The sequence below is a fragment of the Dama dama genome, chromosome 12 (assembly GCF_033118175.1).
Source record: "Dama dama isolate Ldn47 chromosome 12, ASM3311817v1, whole genome shotgun sequence".
In the NCBI taxonomy this organism is placed as follows: domain Eukaryota; kingdom Metazoa; phylum Chordata; class Mammalia; order Artiodactyla; family Cervidae; genus Dama; species Dama dama.
In genome coordinates this window covers 90,022,392-90,042,880 of record NC_083692.1, presented here as the reverse complement: position 1 = coordinate 90,042,880, position 20,489 = coordinate 90,022,392, and the positions used below count along the sequence as shown (strand labels likewise).

At 41.9% G+C, this 20,489-nt stretch overlaps 1 long non-coding RNA gene across 1 annotated transcript; it reads left to right on the top strand.

Annotated features, from left to right (window-relative positions):
- The first annotated feature begins 810 nt into the window (after window positions 1–810).
- LOC133067444 (uncharacterized) lies at window positions 811–19,873 on the top strand. The gene is made up of 2 exons (XR_009695257.1): window positions 811–869; window positions 19,620–19,873. It is a non-coding gene; the product is annotated as an uncharacterized LOC133067444 (long non-coding RNA).
- The last annotated feature ends 616 nt before the right edge of the window (window positions 19,874–20,489 follow it).

Sequence of the window (20,489 nt, the reverse complement as noted above, 5' to 3'; positions counted from 1 at the left end):
TATTAAACCCTGCACCTGGATCAGCCTTGCGGGGAGGGATCAAATCCCCCAGAGACTGGCACCACATTTTAGCCTTATGAGGTTGCCATGGAACTGCAGGTTTTGGATCCTCTCAGGCTCCATAGTCCGAGGACTGTGGAGCTCACTTTCACTTCCTTCAGTTAGGAATCATGCATACACAATCACTCAGAGGTTATCATAATACCTCCTTTTTCCCAAGTCCCCAGTGTTCCTATCTGATGCCCCCTTCCTGGGAGCTCCAAGGAGGTGGTCAGTCTCCTCCTCTACCCACTGGGGTAGGACCTGACTGGGGGCTGGCCCTGGGGCCTTACCTGATCCTGTGGCCATCCCTAGTGAGTGGCCCATCCCTCCAGTGTGTCCGGTCGGGGCTCGGCCGTCTGGAGTCAGAACACCTGTCTGAAAGAGAACCTGGAACACCGTCCGGGGGCGCACCTCCTTGTTTGACTCCAGGCTCCTCCGCTCTGATCCGGCTGAGCCGCCAGTCCAGCGGCTCAAGGGGTCGGCGTGGTTGGAATCTCCCTCCAGAAATGTTGCAGAAACTGGTACTTGAGAAACGAAGCACCACACTCCGAGAGCTGGAGAATCAAGCTTGTTACCCCGTCGGACCCAGAGGGGTTAACACTCCAAGCTCTGAGCCCCAAACAAAGGGTTACAGGGTTTTTAATACACGGACAGGCATGATTAAGCAGGTTTGAGGAGGCTAGGCGATTGCAAAGAGCAGGGCATGGGTGAGGGAGATAAGCTCCAGTTCCTAGTATTGTGAGTCCCCACTTTCTGAGACTACGTGACCTATGTGATCCAGACTTTGCAAGGAGCAAGCTGAGTTACACAGGCAGAAGGAGCAGGAGGTTATGTAAAATTTTAACTTTTCCTCTTCACATGAACTTGATTCAGATGTTCATAGATGTATATCTATTCTTTTTCTTTCCCCCCCCTCATATATGTTATTATAGTTTATTCAGTAGAGCCTCCAGTTCTATTCAGTAGGTAATTTTTCATTATCAACTTGATATATATTAGTGTGTATATTTTCATCCCAAACTCTTGATTTATCTGTCCCTTCTAATTTTCCTTTGATAATCATAAGTTGATTTTTCTCAGTCTGTGAGTCTATTTTGTAAATTAGTTCACTGATATGAACTTATAGATTCCACCAGTACATGATATCTTAGGATATTTGTCCTTTTCTCTCTGAAAAGTATTTGTAGTATAATAATTTCTTGATATATCCAAGCTGCTGCCAGTATCATTATTTCATTCTGTTTAATGGCTGAGTAGCATTCCAGTGTATAGATGTACCACATAGTCTTCATTTTTCGGTCAACGGACATTTTCATGGATTCTGTGTCTTGGCTATTGTAAATAGTGCTGCCCTGAAAATCAAGGTGCACGTGTCATTTTGAATGGTGATTTTCTCTGCACCTAAGCTGAGGACTGGGATTGCAGGATCATATGATACCTCTATCTTTAGCGTTTCAAGGAAACTCTGTGCTGTTTTCCATCGTGACTTCACCATTTACATTTCCACCAAGACTGTGGGAGGCTTTTATTTCCTGTACATTCTCTGCAGTAATTATTCTTTGTAGATCTTTTCAGTGATGGCCATGGTGACCAGTGTGAAGTGATCCCTCGTAGTTTTGTTTGGCATTGATTTAATAATTACTGATGTGGACTATCTTTCCATGTGCTTTTATTATTATTTTACATCTTGTGAGAACAATTTACCTCTTCAATCTGGCTTCCTGAAAGTTGGCCCTGTTTAGAATTTTTTCCAATGATTTACCCCAGGACATTTCTTGAGGGCAGGTGTCATTTACAGCCCTCTCGGACTTATGACTATTATGAGCCCTTTAGCATCTGTTTTAAGGTGTATATACTGATCTGAACCAAGTAATTACTCCCTGTCCCTCCGCCTTTCTTTTTTGGTAAACCTGAGTTTCTTTTCTAAGTCTAGGAGGCTGTTTCTCTTTTGTGAAGAAGTTTATTTGTGTCCACATTTAGATTCCACAGGCAGTAATATCCTATACTTGGCATTCTCTATCTCACTTCACTTAGTATGGTTCTCTCTAGTTGCTTCTTGGTAACTGGAAACGGCATTAACTCGTCCTCCTTCTTGTCTGCGTGGCATTGCACTGTGTGCATGCACCCCATCTTCTGTCTTCACTCATCGGTCCTTGGACACTTAAGTTGTTTCTGTGGCTTGGTTATCGTACCTAGTGCGGCCATGATCGTTGGGTGCAGGTGTCTTTTTAAATTTTGCTTTCCTCTGGATCTACGCCTAGGTATGGGATTGCTGGGTCACTGGGTACCCAGTGACTTCCATGTTTAGTTTTTTAAGAACCTTCATAATGTTCTCCCTAGTGGTGTGCTGACTGACATTCCCACCTACAGTGTAGGAGAGTTCCCTTTTCTCCACACCGTCTGCAGACTTTACTTTTGTAGAGCTTCCAATGTGGCCATTCTGATCAATCTGAGGGGATACCTCATTGTACATTCGATTTGCCTTTCTCTAAGAACTAGTGATGCTGAGCATCATTTCATGTTCTTTATTGTCATCTCTATGACTTCTTTGGAGAAATGTGCATTTATTCTTTGGCTGATTTTTTATTGGGTTGTTTGTTTTTTGATATTGAGCTGTGCTAGTGGTTTGTATGTGTTGAAGAGAAACTCCCTATAGGTATCTTTGTTTGCAAGAAATTTTTTTCCTTTCTGAGGGTTATCTTTTTCTTTCACTGATGGTTTCCTTTGCTGTGCAGATGCTTTTAATGTTTATTAGGTCCCATTTGTTTATTTTTGTTTTATTTTCATGATTCTACAAGGTGGATCAAAAAAGAACTTGCTGCATTTTATGTTAAGGCATGTGCTCTTTTCCTCGAGAGTTTCATCTTTAATATATTTGGAATTTATTTTTGTGTATGGTGTTAGGAAGCATCCGAATTTCATTCTCATTTTCATTGCTAAGGAACCTGCCCAGGGTCCTCCACAGTGGCTGCTCCCAATTTCCATTCCCAGCATCAGTGTAGGAGGGTTCCCTTTGCTCTACACCCTCGCAGCATTTATTGCTTGTAGAGTTTCCATCTATGGCCATTCTGGCTGGTGTGAGGTTACACCTCCTTGAAGTTTTGATTTGCATTTCTGTCATATTTAGTGATGTTGACATCTTTACATGTGATTTTTTTAAACAGTGTGAGTTAAACTTATTCATTCAAATTGTCTTCTTGAACACCTGCTCTGTTTTTAATATTTTTCTGTTGCCATTCCCTAGGACATTTCTTTTTTGTTTGTTTTTTTTTTTCCATTTATTTTTATTAGTTGGAGGCTAATTACTTAATGATATTGTAGTGGTTTTTGTCATACATTGACATGAATCAGCCATGGATTTACACGTGTTCCCCATCCTGATCCCCCCTCCCGTCTCCCTCCCCATCCGATCCCTCTGGGTCTTCCCAGTGCACCAGCCCTGAGCACTTGTCTCATGCATCCAACCTGGGCTGGTGATCTATTTCACCCTTGATAGTATACTTGTTTCAATGCTGTTCTCTCTGAACATCCCACCCTTGCCTTCTCCCACAGAGTCCAAAAGTCTGTTCCATACATCTGTGTCTCTTTTTCTGTTTTGCATATAGGGTTATCGTTATCATCTTTTTAAATTCCATATATATGCATTAGTATACTGTATTGGTCTTTATCTTTCTGGCTTACTTCACTCTGTATAATGGGCTCCAGTTTCATCCATCTCATTAGAACTGATTCAAATGAATTCTTTTTAATGGCTGAGTAATATTCCATGGTGTATATGTACCACAGCTTCCTTATCCATTCGTCTGCTGATGGGCATCTAGGTTGCTTCCATGTCCTGGCTATTATAAACAGTGCTGCAATGAACATTGGGGTATACATGTCTCTTTCAGATATGGTTTCCTCAGTGTATATGCCCAGGAGTGGGATTGCTGGGTCATATGGCAGTTCTATTTCCAGTTTTTTAAGGAATCTCCACACTGTTCTCCATAGTGGCTGTATTAGTTTGCAATCCCACCAACAGTGTAAGAGGGTTTCCTTTTCTCCACACCCTCTCCAGCATTTGTTGCTTGTAGACTTTTGGATAGCAGCCATTGTGACTGGTGTGTAATGGTACCTCATTGAGGTTTTGATTTGCATTTCTCTGATAATGAGTGGTGCTGAGCATCTTTTCGTGTGTTTGTTAGCCATCTGTATGTCTTCTTTGGCGAAATGTCTGCTTAGATCTTTGGCCCAATTTTTGCTTGGGTCATTTATTTTTCTGGAATTGAGCTTCAGGAGTTGCTTGTATATTTTTGAGATTAATCCTTTGTCTGTTTCTTCATTTGCTATTATTTTCTCCCAATCTGAAGGCTGTCTTTTTACCTTGCTTATAGTTTCCTTTGTTGTGCAAAAGCTTTTAAGTTTCATTAGGTCCCATTTGTTTATTTTTGCTTTTATTTCCAATATTCTGGGAGATGGGTCATAGAGGATCTTGCTGTGATTTATGTCAGAGAGTGTTTTGCCTATGTTCTCCTCTAGGAGTTTTATAGTTTCTGGTCTTACATTTAGATCTTTAATCCATTTTGAGTTTATTTTTGTGTATGGTGTTAGAAAGTGTTCTAGTTTCATTCTTTTACAAGTGGTTGACCAGTTTTCCCAGCACCACTTGTTAAAGAGGTTACCTTTTTTCCATCGTATATTCTTGCCTCCTTTGTCGAAGATAAGGTGTCCATAGGTTCGTGGATTTATCTCTGGGCTTTCTATTCTGTTCTGTTGATCTATATTTCTGTCTTTGTGCCAGTACCATACTGTCTTGATGACTGTGGCTTTGTAGTAGAGTCTGAAGTCAGGCAGATTGATTCCTCCAGTTCCATTCTTCTTTTTCAAGATTACTTTGGCTATTCGAGGTTTTTTGTATTTCCATACAAATTGAGAAATTATTTGTTCTAGTTGAAAAATACCGTTGCTAGCTTGATAGGGATTGCATTGAATCTATAGATTGCTTTGGGTAGTATAGTCATTTTCACAATATTGATTCTTCCAATCCATGAACACGGTATATTTCTCCATCTATTTATGTCCTCTTTGATTTCTTTCATCAGTGTTTTAAAGTTTTCTATGTATAGGTCTTTTATTTCTTTAGGTAGATATACTCCTAAGTATTTTATTCTTTTTGTTGCAATGGTGAATGGTATTGTTTTCTTAATTTCTCTTTCTGTTTTCTCATTGTTAGTGTATAGGAATGCAAGGGATTTCTGTGTGTTAATTTTATATCCTGCAACTTTAGTGTATTCATTGATTCACTCTAGTAATTTTCTGGTAGAGTCTTTAGGGTTTTATATGTAGAGGATCATGTCATCTGCAAACAGTGAGTTTCACGTCTTCCTTTCCTATCTGGATTCCTTTCATTTCTTTTGCTGCTCTGATTGCTGTGGTCAAAGCTTCCAAAACTATGTTGAATAGTAGTGGTAAGAGTGAGCACCCTGTCTTGTTCCTGATTTTAGGGGAAATGCTTTCAGTTTTTCACCATTGAGGATAATGTTTGCTGTGGGTTTGTCATATATAGCTTTTATTATGTTGAGGTATGTTCCTTCTCTTCCTGCTTTCTGGAGAGTTTTTATCATAAATGGATGTTGAATTTTGTCCAAGGCTTTTTCTGAATCTATTGAGATAGTCATATGATTTTTGTCTTTCAATTTGTTAATGTGGTGTATTACATTGATTGATTTGCGGATATTAAAGAATCCTTGCATTCCTGAGATAAAGCCCACTTGGTCATGATGTATGATCTTTTTAACATATTGTTGGATTCTGTTTGCTAGAATTTTGTTAAGGATTTTTGCATCAATGTTCATCAGTGATATTGGCCTGTAGTTTTCTTTTTTTGTGGCATCTTTGTCTGGTGTTGGAATTAGGGTGATGGTGGCCTCATAGAATGAGTTTGGAAGTTTACCTTCTTCTGCAATTTTCTGGAAGAGTTTGAGTAAGATGGGTGTTAACTCTTCTCTAAATTTTTGGTAGAATTCAGCTGTGAAGCCATCTGGTCCTGGGCGTTTGTTTGCTGGAAGATTTCTGATTACAGTTTCGATTTCCTTGCTTGTGATGGGTCTGTTAAGATCTTCTATTTCTTCCTGGTTCAGTTTTGGAAAGTTATAGTTTTCTAAGAATTTGTCCATTTCTTCCAAGTTGTCCATTTTATTGGCATAGTGCTGCTGGTAGTAATCTCTTATGATCCTTTGTATTTCAGTGTTGTTTGTTGTGATCTCTCCATTTTCATTTCTAATTTTGTTGATTTGGTTCTTCTCCCTTTGATTCTTAATGAGTCTTGCTAACAGTTTGTCAATTTTGTTTATGTTTAAAAAAACCCAGCTTTTAGCTTTGTTGATTTTTGCTATGGTCTCTTTAGTTTCTTTTGCATTTATTTCTGTCCTAATTTTTAAGATTTCTTTCCTTCTACTAACCCTGGGGTTCTTCATTTCTTCTTTCTCTAGTTCCTTTAGGTGTAGAGTTAGGTTATTTATTTGACTTTTTTCTTGTTTCTTGAGGTAAGCCTGTATTGCTATGAACCTTCCCCTTAACATTGCTTTTACAGTGTCCCATAGGTTTTGGGTTGTTGTGTTTTCATTTTCATTCATTTCTATGCATATTTTTATTTCTTTTTTGATTTCTTCTATGATTTGTTGGTTATTCAGAAGTGTGTTACTTAGCCTCCATATGTTTGAATTTTTAACATTTTTTTCCCTGTAATTGAGATCTAATCTTACTGCACTGTGGTCAGAAAAGATGACTGGAATGATTTCAATTTTTTTGAATTTACCAAGGCTAGATTTATGGCCCAGGATGTGATCTATTCTGGAGAAGGTTCCGTGTGCACTTGAGAAAAAGGTGAAGTTGATTGTTTTGGGGTGAAATGTCCTATAGATATCAATTAGGTCTAGCTGGTCCATTGTGTCATTTAAAGTTTGTGTTTCCTTGTTAATTTTCTGTTTAGTCGTTCTATCCATAGGTGTGAGTGGGGTATTAAAGTCTCCCACTATTATTGTGTTATTGTTAATTTCCCCTTTCATACTTGTTAGCATTTGCCTTACATATTGCGGTGCTCCTATGTTGGGTGCATATATATTTATAATTGCTATATCTTCTTCTTGGATTGATCCTTTGATCATTATGTAGTGTCCTTCTTTGTCTCTTTTCACAGCCTTTATTTTAAAGTCTATTTTATCTGAGTATTATGACTCCTGCTTTCTTTTGGTCTCCATTTGTGTGAAATATTTTTTTCCAGCCCTTCACTTTCAGTCTGTATGTGTCCCTTGTTTTGAAGTGGGTCTCTTGTAGACAGCATATATAGGGGTCTTGTTTTTGTATCCATTCAGCCAGTCTTTGTCTTTTGGTTGGGGCATTCAACCCATTTACATTTAAGGTAATTATTGATAGGTATGGTCCTATTGCCATTTACTTTGTTGTTTTGGGTTTGCGTTTATACAGCCTTTCTGTGTTTCCTGTCTAGAGAAGATCCTTTAGCATTTGTTGAAGAGCTGGTTTGGTGGTGCTGAATTCTCTGAGTTTTTGCTTGTCTGTAAAGCTTTTGAATTCTCCTTCATATCTGAATGAGATCCTTGCTGGGTACAGTAATCTGGGTTGTAGGTTATTCTCTTTCATTACTTTAAGTATATCCTGCCATTCCCTTTTGCCCTGAATAGTTTCTATTGATAGATCAGCTCTTATCCTTATGGGAATCCCTTTGTGTGTTATTTGTTGTTCCTCCCTTGCTGCTTTTAATATTTGTTCTTTGTGTTTGATCTTTGTTAATTTGATTAATATGTGTCTTGGGGTGTTTCGCCTTGGGTTTATCCTGTTTGGGACTCTCTGGGTTTCTTGGACTTGAGTAACTATTTCCCTCCCCATTTTAGGGAAGTTTTCAGCTGTTATCTCCTCAAGTATTTTCTCATGGCCTTTCTTTTTGTCTTCTTCTTCTGGGACTCCTTTGATTCGAATGTTGGGGCATTTCACATCGTCCCAGAGGTCCCTGAGGTTGTCCTCATTTCTTTTGATTCTTTTTTCTTTTTTCCTCTCTGCTTCATTTATTTCCACCATTTTATCTTCTGCCTCACTTATCCTATCTTCTGCCTCCATTATTCTACTGTTGGTTCCCTCCAGAGTGTTTTTGATCTCATTTATTGCATTATTCATTTTTAATTGACTCTTTTTTATTTCTTCTAGGTCCTTGTTAAACATTTCTTGTATCTTCTCAATCCTTGTCTCCAGGCTATTTATCTATAACTACATTTTGTTTTCAAGATTTTGGATCATTTTTATTATCATTATTCTAAATTCTTTTTCAGGTAGATTCCCTATCTCCTCCTCTTTTGTTTGGCTTGGTGGGCATTTTTCATGTTCCTTTACCTGTTGGGTATTTCTCTGCCTTTTCATCTTGTTTAGATTGCTGTGTCTGGAGTAGCCTTTCTGTATTCTGGTGGTCTGTGGTTCCTTTTTATTGTGGAGGTTTCACCCAGTGGGTGGGGTTGGATGATTGGCTTGTCAAGGTTTCTTGGTTGGGGAAGCTTGCATCTGTGTTCTGGTGCATGGAACTGGATTTCTTCTTTCTGGAGTGCAATGGAGTGTCCAGTAGTGAGTTTTGAGATGGGTCTATTTGTTTGGTGTGACTTTGGGCAGCCTGTATGTTGATGCTCAGGGCTATGTTCCTGTGTTGCTGGAAAATTTGCATGGTATGTCTTGCTCTGGAACTTACTGGCTCTTTGGTGGTGGTTGGTTTCAGTGTAGGTATGGAGGCTTTTGGATGATCTCTTATTACTTAATGTTCCCTGTAGTCAAGTGTTCTGTGGTGTTCTCAGGTTTTGGGCTTAAGTGTCCTGCCTCTGGCTTTCGGTCTTATTCTTCCAGTAGCCTCAAGGCTTCTCCAACTATACAGCACTGATAATAAAACTTCTAGGTTAATGGTGAAAAGATTCTCCACAGTGAGGGACATCCAGAGAGGTTCACAGAGTTACATGAAAAAGAGGAGAGGGAGGAGGGAAATAGAGACGAGCAGGAGGAGAAAAAGGGGGACTCAAGAGGAGAGAGACAGATCTACGCAGTACTCTATTCCCTAAGTGTTCTCCCTAGCCCAGACACCCACAGAGATTCACAGAATTGGATTGGGAAGAGAAGGGGGAGGGAGGAAATAGAGGTGATCTGGGGGAGAAAAAGGAGAGTCAAAGGGGGAGAGAGTAGTCATCACACTCCTGAGTAAAAATGGGTACCGAATATTGGATTCTTAAATGTCCAAAATTGATATCAAATACTGAAAAACAAAGATTGAAAATCTAGTGTAGAGGTTAGACTCTTAAAAATACAATTTTAAAAACAAAAACACACAAAAAAATAAGAAATATATATGAAGTTTGCTTTAAAAATAGGGTCTTTTTTTTTTTTGCAAGGTTATATTGAAATGAAAATGAAAATTAAGGAGTAATAGAGGAGTATAGAGGACTTTAAAAGAAAATTAAAAAAAGAAAAAATCTTAATTAAAATATAGTAAAAATATATGAGAATGAAAATGAAAATGAAGGAGTAATAGAGGAGCAATAGAGGACTTTAAAAGAAAATAAAAGAAAAAAGGGAAAAATTTTTTAATTAAAAAGTAGTAAAAATATATGAAAATGAAAATTAAGGAGTAATAGAGGAGTAATAGGGAATTTTAAAAGAAAATAAAGGAAAAAATTTTAAAAAGAAAAGAAAAATTTTTTTTAATTAAAAAAAATGGTAAAAATATATCTAGGACTTTCTCTGGAGCTGTTGCGGTCAGTGTGGGTTCGGCTCAGTTTCAGATAGCTCCTCGTTCCAGCTTACACTTCTCGATATCTACAGGCCCCTTCCAGTGTAGTTGGTGTTTTCTAGAGGGATTTTAATCTGTTACACCAGTCCCTTCTGAAGCGGTTCCCTTTGTTTATTTGGCTTCTGCTTGCTGGTCTCTTCAGTGTCTAATTTCCGCCCTGACACAGGCGGGCGGAGGTGGCCTCTTGTTTAGGTTCGCTTGTTCAGCAGGGAGGGAGGGGCGCTGCAGACAGATATCGCTGTGTGTGGGGAGCGCTCGCAGTGTTCCGGCCACACTGGGTTTGCCCCGCTCACGGGAGTGTGCTTCCCCCGTCCACACTGCTCAGGCTCCAGGCTGCTCTCCAGGGAGCGGGCCCTGCGTGACACGTGCGGTTCCAGTTTTCGGGTATTCCACAAAAGCGCGGACTCGGTTGCGCCTGCGTTTTGTGCCTTCCCCGCCCGAGCAGCTCAGGCAGCCAGGAGCTTGACGGGCGCACTCTCCCCGGGTGCGGTGCGCCTTCTCCCGTCCGCGGGCCCAGCCTCAGTTTCCACGGGTGCAGGTCGGGTGCGCCTTGTGTCTGTTCTGGGGAGCTGGTCTCTAGCCGAGACCCTCCTGGGGGATGTCAACCATCCAGAATCTCAGGAAGGCTTTGGTTAGAAACTGGAGGCCTGTTTGCAGTTTGGTAGGGGTCCCTCTCTGGGGCCGAGTTTGCCCCTTTCCCTTCCCCCCTGCCTCCTGCCTCCGGCGGGGGATGGGCCGGTCCACTGCCGGCTAGCTCTTCTCTGGAATTGCTCAGTCCCTTTGTTCTGCGAATGGCCTGCAGTGTGTTTGGGCAGGTTAATTTTCTCTCTCTCTCTTGCTATCCCACAGTTTAAGTTGCTATCTCACGTTAGCTCCCTCTGATTGCCCTCAGGGCATTCAGGCCCAGTCCTTACCCTAAGCAATGCCGCCTGCTCCTCTCCGTTCCGCCCCCACTTGCTGGTGGCAGATGCGGGCGTCTGGGGTACTTTTCTGCTGGGAGTTGCTTTTAGGCATGTAATCTGTGGGTTTTATTTATTTTTCCTCCCAGTTAGGTTGCCCTCTGAGATTCGAAAACTTCCCCAAGACCTGCCAGTGAGAGGGTTTCCTGGTGTTTGGAAACTTCCTCTATTACGACTCCCTTCCCGGGATGGGTCTCCATCCCTAGCTCTTTTGTCTCTCTTTTTATCTTTTATATTCTGTACTACCTCCTTTCGAAGACAATGGGCTGCTTTTCTGGGCGCCTGATATCCTCTGCTAGCGATCAGAAGTTGTTTTGTGCAGTTTGCTCAGCGTTCAAATGTTCTTTTGATGAATTTGTAGGAGAGAAAGTGGTCTCCCCGTCCTATTCCTCCGCCATCTTAGCTCCTCTCCCCAGGACATTTCTTGAGGGCAGGTGTTTTTTACTTACAGCCCACAGGCCTGGTGAATATTAAGTACCCGTGAGCAAAGGCTTCAAAGTTGTTGTTATGGGAAATGGCCACAAGGCGGCAGCGTGTCTTTATGCCCCTACCCTGGTCACTGGGGGAACCAGAGCCTTAGGGAAAGTCCTGTTCCTGATCGTCAGTTAGAGTGGAACGCGCCAGAAGAAACACCCAAGGCTTGCGTCCCATTCCTCCTTCCTTCCTTATCCCTGCCCCCTGGACACATCCCGATTCCTGCAACACCACGCTGTGGAGGGTGCTTTCATCATAGGCGGGGTGACCCTAAGGAAGGAAGCTGGAGGCGGGAACCCCATCACCTGGAGGCGTGGAGCCCAGGGGGCTTTCCAAAGCTCCTCCAGCCCAGAGGCTCCACGTCCTTTGGGCGCAGTAGGTGTGGTTTCACTGCAGGAGGACCCGCCAGGATCTGGAGGCTGTGGGCTGGTGCAGAGGGGAACAGGCTCACCAGGTCCATGGGGCAGGGCTCATTGGCTGGTGCATCCTCCCCACCTCCCTCAGCCCCAAGACAGTCCATCCAAGGGACCCAAGGCTTCAGGGATGTGGCAGCAGCCCAAGTTAATAAGGCCCGAAGGGAAGAGAGTCAGCATTCTCTTCTTGTAATTTGTGTTTTGTGTTGGTTTACAGTGTTGTAGAGAGTGTTTGTTTGTTTCAGGTGTAGAGCGACATGACTCACTCGTGCATGGCCATGCACATGCTCTTTTTTGGGTTTTCTTCCCATGTAGTTTATTATGCAGTGTTGATTAGGGGTCCTCATCCTATTGTGGGTTCTTGCTGGTTATTTTACACAGAGTCGTGTGTGTATGTTCATCTCCGCCTTCTCATTTCCTTTGGCCACCACCTTTCATTTTTGGTAACCCTAGGGTACTTCGCTATGTTGTGAAGCTGTTTCTGTTTGGTAAAGAAGTTCCTCTGTATCCATCTTTAGACTCCACCTCCAAGAGATATCATATGATACTTGTCTTTCCTGGTCTTACTTACCTCACTCAGTGTGATGTCTCTGCTTCCTTCCTTGTTGCTGGATCTCACCCTTTTTTATGGCGTGATGTCACGCTTTTTATGGTTGAGCACTATTGCTCTGTGAGTGTGTTTACCCCATCTTGTTTACCCATTCATCTGTCTTTCCCACTTAGGTTTCATCCATGTCTTGGTTATTGTACATAGTGCTGCCATGAACATTGGGTGCACCTGTCTTTTAAAATTATGGTTTTCTCTGGATCTGCACCCAGAATGGGATTGCTGGGTCCTATGGTAATTTTCTGTTTAGTCTTTAATGAGCCTTTGTCCTGTTCTTCGTGGATTTAATGACTTTCATTCCCACCAACGGTGGGGAGGGTCCTTTTACCTCTATTCCTCTCCAGCATTTATTGTAGATTTTGTATGCTGACCTTTCTGACGTGTGTGAGGTGATGCCACATTGTCCTTCCAATTCACAGTTCTCTAATGTAAGTATGTTCTCTAACATACTTACAGATGTTGGGCATCTTTTCTTGTGCTTTTCTGTGGAGGAAGGTCCATGTAAATCTCGTGCCCCTATTTGGCTGGGTTGTTTCTTTGATATCGAGGTGCATAAGCTGTTCACATGTTTTGGAGAGAAATTCCTCATGGCGTCTTTGTTTGCACATATTAGTTGCATTATGAGGTTTGTCTTTCTGTTGTGTTTATGGCTTCCTTTGCTGTACCAGTGCTTTTAAGGGGAGTTAGGTCCCATTTATTTATTTTTGCTTTATTTTTCATGATTCTAAGAGGTGGGTCGAAGAAAAACTTGCTGCATTTTATGTCAAAGTGTGTTCTGCTTTTTCCCTCAGGAGTTTCATATTATCTGTCCTTTTATTTAGATCTTTAATCTATTTGAAGTTTATTTCTGTGTGTGCTGTTAGGGAGTATTCTAATTTCATTCTCGTGACCATTTCTTTAAAAATCTGCACACTGTTCTTCATAGTGGCTGCTACTAATTCACCTTTTCACTAACCGTGTAGGAGGGTTCCCTTTTTTCCACACTTTCTCCAGAATTTATTGTTTGTCAACTTTTGGACAATGGTCATTGTGAACTATGTGAGGAAATACCTCATTGTAGTTTTGATTTTCATGTCTCTAATATTTAGTGATGTTGACATCTTTTAATGTGGTTCTTTTAAATGTTATGAGTTAAACTTACCTCTTGAAATTGGCCACTTGAACTCCTGCCTTGTTTTGAATTTTTTTTTCAGTGACATCTCGGACATTTCTTGAAGGCAGGTATTTTTTACTTACAGCCCCTTGATCCTTGTGCATATTAAATACCCAGCAGCACTGCCTTTCATGATATTGTTAAATTAAAAGGCTTCTTCATGTCCCACTCTTCTTTCTTTTTTCCCCCTGTAATTTCCTTGCTATTTTTTGCTGGAATATTGTTGATTTCTGATATGTTTGTTTCCATTGTACAGATCCATCACTCAGTTATGTGTAGATGTGTGTTTATTCTCTTTGGGCTCATTTTCATGTACAGGTGATTATGGTGTGTTCAACTTTCCTATGCATTCGGCAGTTACGTTTTGATCATCTATTTGATATATACTACTGTGTATATGTCAATTCCACACTCCTAATTTCTCCCACTTGTTTCTGAAGGTTGGGGGCTCTGCAAAGGGCAACAGGCACTCCAGGCTCATTGTGGAGGCACCCCGCCTGCCACACGCCCCCAGCGCCCTCGGCCCCAGGACACTCCAGCCTGCCTACAAAAGCCAGCCAGGCTCCAGGGATGTGACACCACCCAGGTCACTGTGGCCTGAGGGGAATAGAACCAGCATTTCTTTTTCTATATTTTTCTTTTTTTACCCTATAATTTGAACAGGAGTGAATTACAGTCTTGTAGGTTGTTGCTTTTTTTTTTTCTTTTTCAGTCTACTGCATCTTGATTTTCTTGGTGACCAGAAGTTTCTTTTCTAAATCTGTGAGGCTGTGTCTCTTTGGGAAAGAACTTCGTTTGTAACCATTTCTAGATTACACCTAGAGGTGATATCACATGATACTTGTCTCCCCCTGTCTCCCTTACTTCACTTGGAATGATCATCTCTACTTTATTTCTTGTGTCTGGACTTGGCATTATTTCCTACTTCTTTATCGTTGAGAAATATTGCATTGTGTGTGTGTGCCTTATCCTCTGATTCCATTCATCTGTAATTTCTACATTTACCTTGCTTCCTAGGCTTGACTATTGTACCTTGTTGGGCTGAGATTGCAGGGGTTCCCATGACTTTTAAATATTTATTTTCTCTGGGTTTATGCCCAGGCATAGGACTGCTGGGTCCTAAGGTACTTGCGTTGCAGTGAAAAGGGAAAAAAGAGGAATTTGTTGCAGTAAAAAGAAAAAAGAAGACTGAAATGAGTTTTTCTCTTTCCCCTTCCTGAGAGCAAAGAAGATAAAGAGAAGAGTGAGCAGACCTGAATAGCCCTAGTTTGTTTTTTACTCCCAGCCATTCCTAGCTTTGCATGTCTGTAACTAAGTTTGTTTTCCTGCCCTGTAACACTGCAGGAGCTACAACTATTGAAAGTCTCCTCTATACTGGGCACAGTTAAATCATACTAAGGATAATCAGTCTAATAACAGTAGAAAACTAGGCTAGGCGCCTTTCGGACAATGCCGGTATATAGTTTCCCTAAAAAATAAAGATTGGTATGGATCAAACTAAGTCAGATGACTTAGGTATATACTGAGCTACACATAATGGAAGTTCTTGACTTTAGTTCTTACTGATGACCTTATTATTATTGCTAGCTATATTGTTTTCTATATTGCCTGTTTCAAAAGTGTTGTCCCAAGCCTACTATACAAAATGAAGTAAGTCAGAAGGAGAAACACCAATGCAGTATGTTAATGAATATGGAATTTAGAAAGATGGTAACGACAACCCTATATGCAAGGCAGCAAAAAAGACACAGATGTAAAAACAGACTTTTGGTGCCGGGAGCCGTTATGGGAGGTCCCGCCCGTGACGAGGTCATGAAGAAAATACCGGGCAGGCAAGGCCGTCTGGGACCCCATCCATGACGAGGTCACGAGGAAAGAACCTGACAGGCAAGGCTGTCTAGGATAAGGGACCCTCCAGGTTGGCCTCGCCCTCTACCCCACCCTGTATCCTCTCCCCTTTTCTGCTGTTGTTCTTGTTTGCCCTGTTGCGGATTCTTGTGTTGCCTGCCGAGAGCTCTCCTGCTCCTCTTTCACTGAATGAGGACCAACTTAAAACCCTAATTAATAAATCTCCTGGACGCTGGTACCCTATGAAGGGGCCAGGGATGAAAGAAATGCTTCAGTTCAAACCCTTTTGCTGGCATTCTGGCTTGTTGATAAATGTGTGCTCTCATTGCACAAAATGCTCATGATTGTTCTAAACATCCTAAGCACAGGACGCTAACAAAAGAAACTATTAAGCATAGGCCCCTTCGCGGGGTGAGAAAAGTTCCACAAGTATAACAGCCACAAATGTGCCTAATAGAAAATACTTTAGAGATTAGCTGGCGACTTCTTGCAGGTAGTTAACTTTTAGACTAAGAGCCTGTTTTGTGCCATATCTGCTGTTTTTGCAGTCCTTCACATTTCTGTTCTGTAAAAATGTAATCCTATCTAGTTCCCATAGAGATGATGCCTATTAGAAAGAAAATAGATTAATTATAAGACAAACAGGGTTGGCTACTGAAGTTGCTTAAGTCACACCAGGTGCAAGCCATAAAATGTTAGCAGGCCTGAAGGCCAAATGATAAGAAAGACTCTTGTGAAGGAAAAGTATGTGGGTGACATCCTGTTTCTGTTGAAGGTCAAGTTGCTGTAATGTTTTGAGATGCCCTGTGTGTAAGCAACATGCACTTCCCCCAAAGATGTTGTTAAGGGTATAAAGGAGCCATGCAAAAATAAACTTCAGACTTAGCCCCGAGCTTTGTCTCACTCTCCCTCTCATTCACCGATGCTGTTCATCCTGAGGGTTCCCCTGGATCCTGCTGGGTTTGGACCCCGACATTTTGGACTCTGTGGTAGAAGGCGAGGGTGGGATGATTTGAGGGAACAGAATTGAAACATGTATACTACCATATGTAAAATAGATGACTGATGCAAGTTCAGTGCATAACGCAGGGCACTCAAAGCTGGTGCTCTGGGACAACCCAGAGAGATGGGGTGGGGGAGAGGGGGGAGGGGGCTTCAGGATGGGGGGCACACGTGTACCCGTGGCCGATTCATGTCAATGTGTGACGAAAACCACCACAATATTGTAATTACTCCAATTAAAATTAATTAATTAAAAAAATTTTAATTGTCCCTTACATTACCAAGTGTGTGACAAAATGGTTATGTAACCCCCCCAAACTATGGTCAGGTTCATTACCCTGAAGGGGCTCTGCCCTCTACCTCTACAAAGATTAAATCATGGCCACTGAAGCCGATGACCTTCAAAACCCCCTGAAAGGGGTTCAGGATGAAAATTAGGAATGAGGCACTCTGCTCTGTAAAAAAAAAACTGCAGAAGAGACATTCAGATAGACAGTTTGGGGAGGAGATTTTATGACCCCCGATTCTTGTAGCTTCTCTAACCAGAAATACTAACATCACGGACAGTGACAGCAGCTTTGGCTATTAAGAAAAAATTTACAATTAAAGTTAAAATAGAGTAGCTGTGGGATAACTAGGCGACACTATGGTGTGACTTCAGACAGGTCCTTGTGTTGTTGAGAACCTGAGTTTTCCGAGCTGTGTCAGACTTAGGATGCCCTCAGCCATTCTGAAAACCAAGTCTGCTAGCAGCAAGTGACTACAGTCTGACATTTTAAAGGTCTCTTCTTGTAACTGTTATACATTTAGATGAGGAAATTGCTCTGGATCATATGTTGACAAGGAAAAAAAAATGTGTAATGACCAATAGCCACATTAAAGATTAAGACCTATGTAGATAAACCTAGACAACTGGCTACCTGGCTACAAGTCCCCTCAAAGTGTTAAATATAAACTAGGATTCAGGCTCAATTTCAGGCTTAATTTTTCCTAATTTGTCTATTAATGTTCAGGTTGTCATTTCTCCAAGTATTTCTGAGTCCTAATGGTTCCATCCATTTGAACAGGATGGCCCAAGCACTGACCCTATCTGGACCACAATCAAAATCGCCATCAAACGTAATGTGGTTCTTACTCCTTCTTTGACTCCTAGTTACAATAACTCTTTTACTGATCTATGGCCTCTGGTTTCTTAAACTACCTGTTAAGACTTGTCTCTTCCAGATGACAACAGATTTACATCAAGATAATAATGATGCAGAGAGAAAACCCATGCCCCCAAAGAGATTACGGCCACTCCTCTGAACAGATCCTGCGGGAATACATGTAAAACTGCAGCTGACCACAGAAAATATCACTCACCCTTAGATGGACACGGCTATAAGCACTCTGAGACCTGAGACTAGCAAGAGGGGGAGGCCCAATGCCCCTCGCTGTCCCAGTTCAGCAGGAAGTAGCCAGAGAGACCTCGACACCCCTATTCCCAAAGAATTGGGCCTCCCATCTCTGGAGGGGGGAATGTTAGGTAGTTAGAATAGGGAAAAGGAGTCCAGAATGGTGGTGGTTAAAAGACCTGGAAAGGAAAAGCCCATGAAAATAGAACAAAGGAAGGTCCGGAGTGAGGACCTCAGGTAAAACAAACAGCACTCCTGGCTGGCCCAATTTACATAGGACAGGCCCAGGGAGAGAAAAACATATAAAAAGAGGAGTCAAAGCTAGCTCGCTTGCTCGCTCTCCCGTGCAATGGGCTGCTCTGCTCTTTGCGTCTTTGGATCGACGTGCCCTTGTGCCTCGAAGATGGATTTTCCTGCTATCTTCTAACTAAAATGGAGCTGTAACACTGATTTATCTAAGAGCTATAACACGGTCCATTCGAGACCTGAGAGCTATTAACACAGTCTGTCCAAGACCCAGGAGCTGTGACACGCCGAGGGGGCTTTAATGTCCGTCACTCCAAATCTTTGTCGTGACAAGGCAAAAACCAAGGAGCATACACTCGCCTGACATAACCACAAAAGTCACTCTGGGGCCCCTTAATAAAACAGGGTCAGAGATCTGTGACCTCGATTAGCGAGGGTCTATGAGTCCCACATCAGCATTAAAGTTACAAAAGATTGACTTTATCCCTCATCAACCCAAAAAGATTTCTTGGGGTTCACATCTCTCAAGGAAAATTTGAAGTAGGCGATTGATGGGCCCCTGGGGTGAAGAGCTGGTGGTTATCAAACAGAGCAAAACTGAGGTTTCGTCTTCAACCAGACAAAAACGAGAATGACACCTATTTCCCTTTCTCCATTGATAATGGAGGAAATAAAATGACAGGGAATTTGTTGCAGTGAAAAGGAAAAAAAAAAAAAGAGTGAGTTTTTTTTTTTTTCTTTCCTGAGAACAAAGAAGATAAAGAGAACAGTGAGCAGGCCTGAGCATTCCTAGTTGTTGTTTTTTTCTTTTTTACATTAGCTGCTCCTAACTCTGCATGTCTGTAGCTTAGTTTGCTTTTCTGCCCCCTACCTTTACAGGAGCTACGCTTCAAACCTATTGTCTTTTCCTTACCCTTCCCCTTGCAGAGCCACCGACCTGCCAGACTCAATTACTGGGTTACTAATGCCAGCCTATGGCTGTTTTTGAGAAGATTCTAACACATTCGTTCCTCATCACTGCGAGCCCTTGCCTTATACAAGCCCCTAGACTCCTCATGGAGGAGGGGGGCACAGTTCTTGGGGCGCGAGCCCACGGTGTCCCCCTCTCCACTGGCTGAGGATTAAAGCCACCTTTCTATTTCCTCCAAGTTCTCTCTCCCTATTTTTTTATTCAGCTTCAGTGGACAGAGAAAGCCAAGATTTCTCCTAAGTACATTGCAAAAAACAGCGCGGGTGGGTTCCTTTCTCTCCACACCCTCTCTAGCATTTATTCTTTAAGATGTTTAGAGGTGGCCAATCTGATGAATATGAGTGCTTACCTCATTGGACTTTTGATTTGCTTTTCTCTAGTCATTAGTGATGCTGAGCATCTTTTCATGTGTCTATCTGCTATCTGTAGGCATTCCTCAGAGAAATATCCATTTTGATCTTTGGCGCATTTTATTTTTTCTTGGTTTAAATGTGTTTTTGATATTGAGCTGCATGAGCTAGTTGTATGTTTTCGAGATGAATTCCTTGTGGGTGTCTTCCTTTGCAAATATTTCTTCCTATTCTGAGGGTTGTCCCTGTCTTTCCTTGAGGGTTTCCTTTTGGTATGCAAAAGCTTTTAAGGTTAATTTGGTCCTATTTTCTGATTTGTGGCTTATTTTTCATTTTTCTCGGGAAAGGTCAAAAGGAGACACCACATGTCTGACCACCTCCCAGAATCCTCTCTGGCATCCATCTTGGCTGAACAAGGCGTGCACCACCAGGAAGGACTCTGAGTCAGAATGATTGGCTAAGGACAACCCGGAAACTAATCCCATCACCATAAAACCCCGAGACTGCGAGCCATGTGACAGAGCTGTTCTCCTGGGTTCCCTGACCCTCCTGCTCTCCGCCCGGGTGCCCTTTCCCAATAAAACCTCTTGCTTTGTCAGCACATGTGTCTCCTCGGACAATTCATTTCCGAATGTTAGATAAGAGCCCAGTTTCGGGCCCTGGAAGGGGTCCCCTTTCCTGCAACACAACTAGATTTTAAAATCTATTTGGAGTTTATTTTTGTGTGTGGTGTTAAGGAGTATTCTAACCTCATTCTCCATTTCATGGCTGAAGGAAGCTTCACAATGTCCTCTGTGGTGGCTGTTACCAATTTATATCTCAAGCTTTGGTGGAGGAGGGTTCCCTGGTCTCCACACCCTCTCCAGCAGTCACTACTTTTAGAGTGTTTGGCCATGGCCATTCTGACTGGTGTGATGTAATGCCTCACTGTAGTTTAGATTTGCCTTTCTCTAATAAATAGTGATGATGACATCTTTTCTTGTGATTATTTTAAAGGGTGTGAGTTAAACCTACTTCTTGAAATCGGCTTTGTTAATGTCTGCCTTGTTTTAAATTCTTTTCCAATGACCACCCCTAAGGAATTTCTCCATGCCTTAGGAGGGCAGGTGTTCTCGACTTTGTGAAATGAAAGTACCTCCTGCCATATTAATAAACAAGAAATGTCACAGCCATCAGCGATTTCTGGCCTCCAAATGTGAATGAGGGTTCCCCAGACT